This window comes from Siphateles boraxobius, unplaced genomic scaffold (genome assembly GCF_051911475.1).
Source record: "Siphateles boraxobius isolate OS27281-9 unplaced genomic scaffold, OSU_SipBor_1 29, whole genome shotgun sequence".
Classification (NCBI taxonomy): domain Eukaryota; kingdom Metazoa; phylum Chordata; class Actinopteri; order Cypriniformes; family Leuciscidae; genus Siphateles; species Siphateles boraxobius.
This window is the reverse complement of record NW_027508908.1, coordinates 19,486,111-19,489,292: the sequence shown is the minus strand read 5'-3', so window position 1 is coordinate 19,489,292 and position 3,182 is coordinate 19,486,111. Positions and strand designations below refer to the sequence as shown.

The window sequence follows — 3,182 nt, the reverse complement described above, 5'->3', positions numbered from 1 at the left end:
ATGTCATAATTTAAGAACATAGTAATTTTTTTTTTTATATAACACCTGCCTTGGCCTTGAGTCGCAATAGGCATCTCTTGCACGGTGTCCCTGCCCTCTGTAGCTGGAGTGTCAACAGGAATGCCTTAAAAAAAAAAGAATAGCAGAAAACTAAATTAAATAATTCCAATTGTACCCTCTAATTTTCGAAACATAAATATTAAATTACCAGTACCGGTTTGTACAGTAGAGACCAATGGATTTTCTGTATTGTTTTTTTCAGTTGTGCTTGGGTGTAACTGTTCTGTGAGTGGAAAAACAAATTCAGAGTGTGTTCTGGTTTTTTTTTTTACTGGCTCTTCATCCTCATCTAATAAAGAAAAACATTATTAATACATTTATGTATATATATATATATATATATATATATATATATATATATATATAAACACTTATTTTCTCAATGATGACTAATAAAAATGATCTTTTTACCATTATCCCAATCTAGCCTATAGCGGGATGGTTTCAAGATGGTTCGCCGAATGGGTTCCTCATCATCACTCTCCAAATTAGACGATACTGTAGCCAGCTTTACTTTTTTGCGGGCTTCACCATAGTTCTCTGTTGCGAAAAAATATCAGCAAAGTGGGTTACACATATTTGAACATCAATGGTATACCTGCATATAGTCTACAGTACTGTGCAAGTCTTAGGCACGGTAATATTGACACCCCCAAAAAATGGTTGAGTCAGTTACTTATATCTTTTGCTGTAGTGTTTCAATAGGAAATATCAATTTAAATTTCCAAACATTAAAGGGGTCATGACATGAGAAACCAAATTTGCCTTGATCTTTTGGTATATAAGAGATCTATGTACTATTAAAACTTCCTGCAAGTTTCATAGCTTAAGATGTCCTCCCCATTATAAACGAAGCATTTATTTAATCAAGCTCTAAATACAGCTCGTTCTAGATCCTTTGAACTTAGTGACGTCACGGTATGAAGTGATATACAATTAATCATTGACATTCCTAATACCTGCATATCCGAGAATAGACACTTGGTATCTCTGCCAGGATCCCTTGTCAGGTATTTCTTCTTTTTTAACCCTCAAAGACACATTTTTGCGTGGCCAGTAGCAGAAAACAGCCTACAGAACATAAACAGAGGGGTAAACAGATATGATCAATATTGCCTATCCTAATATTCACCCAAAAGAACAGCTACACCCAAGCACAACTGACAACAATACAGAAAATGGATTGGTCTCAGATGCGTACAAATTTGACGATACATTTGTAAAATGTTTGTTTACTACTATTAATTAAAAACAGGTATTTCTGTTGACCCTAGACATGTGGCAATAATAATTCTATATTTGTAGCTAAATGTAGTGGGTCAGTTTAGTATTGTGAAACGTATCGAATCGTGACATGAGTTTATATACCCCTAATAAACAGAATATGACCCCCCCCCCCCCCCCACACACACAGTTACATTACCTCTGTGGTTTTGTCCAGCCATATAGAGGGAACGGCATCTACAGTGCTGTCTTGTTCAAATTTTATGATGGCAAAACGGTTGTCTGTAGGCTAAAAGGCAGAAAAGTTACATTTTATTTCAAAATCAAAATAAACATGCTAAAATGTAAAACAGTGAACACTTACTTTTGAGTGCTGTCTTCTCTAGATAAAGAAAAGCACAAAACAATGTGCAAGCAGAAATGGAGGAAAAAGTGGCAATGTTTTCTCTAAATTATTCATTTTAAATTTTAGATGCTTTGATTTTTTTTTTTTTACTGAAGACTGTCCAAACCAGACATGAAGGATATTTGAAAATAATAATAATAATAATAATAATAATAATAATAATAATAATAATTTGGAACTACAAAATTCAAGAGGCATTAGGTCAATATTATAATGCTGATATTATTTAAAGGAATGTTCACCCCAATTTACTTATTTCTTAAAGGTTGTATCAGCGATTTCAGGCCTAAAAAAGGCGAAACATAAATGATCACATTCATCTAATCTTTCCTAGCAGTCCGCTAGCTGCCCGCCCCATAAGCAGGCCGTCAATAACCAACCAATAATCCAACCAATCACCGACAGGGTTTCCTCTAGGTTTCCTACAGAGACGCGGTTTATTGACGGCCTGCTTATGGGGCGGGCAGCTAGCGGACTGCTAGGAAAGATTAGATGAATGTGATCATTTATGTTTCGGCCTTTTTTAGGCCTGAAATCGCTGATACAACCTTTAAGAAATAAGTAAATTGGGGTGAACATTCCTTTGAATGTCAATTTAAAATGTGTGTAAAACTGTAAGAATAATTAAGTTGCCACTGTCCTCTACCATAAATGCCTTTCTGACCATTAGCTCTTCAGGCAGTTTCTTCATTCTTGTCTGGCTGATCTGGGCTTTATAAATCCCAACAAGTCTTGAATCACAAGGCTCCATAAAGTAAGGCTCCAGATGGCCATAGACACGACAGAGCAACATCTTTGGCCCACTTTCCTCCTCTGGCAACATGGAAACAACCTCACAGCATTCCAGATCACTGAGAGCAAAGATGTTGTCTGGTCTTTGAGTTCGCAAATTGGTTGGAGGTTTTGCTGTTTCTTTTTTCTGCCTGTCCATCTCACCAAGGCGTTTTACAATCTGTGAAAGAGGACTCCGGCCAGAACGAACCAACCTTTTCAGGTGGTGCAAATAGTTCTCAAAACAGAAAGCACTACATTCATCATGGCTGCCAAGGTTTTTGGCATCAGATGCAAGGTGCACCATAGAGTGTACGTTGTACACCAAGAACTCACTGCCGTATAGAGCTCTCCCTTGCTCCACAAAGAATGTCAGCAATTCACCAGCATATGAATTGTACTCCTTAGCAAGCCCTGGACTGACGAGAATACACAATGCCACACTAAATCTCAAGAAGTGATGATACATTTCGTCAGGTAAGACACCCTTCAGCACCATTTTCCCTGTGTAGAGGGCGAATTGGCGCAGTTCTGTGGCCTTCCACCTATCAATGTCTCCCAAGCAACGTGGCTTCCTAGCAAACACCTTTGGGATGCATGGTCTAAGTGCCACAAGTCTATCACTGACTTCCTTGACTTGGCTGGATGACAATCTAGTTCCCTTTGGTCCACGCAACCACAACAGAATCAATTTCCTCATTACACCAAGACAACACTGGTG

At 37.8% G+C, this 3,182-nt stretch overlaps 1 long non-coding RNA gene across 1 annotated transcript; it reads right to left on the bottom strand.

Moving 5' to 3' along the window:
• Nucleotides 1–290: 290 nt before the first annotated feature.
• LOC143754051 (uncharacterized) lies at nucleotides 291–1,081 on the bottom strand. Its single transcript, XR_013207876.1, has 3 exons — nucleotides 1,020–1,081; nucleotides 472–600; nucleotides 291–349 (listed from the first exon to the last, which is right to left on the bottom strand). It is a non-coding gene; the product is annotated as an uncharacterized LOC143754051 (long non-coding RNA).
• Between the last annotated feature and the right edge of the window lie 2,101 nt (nucleotides 1,082–3,182).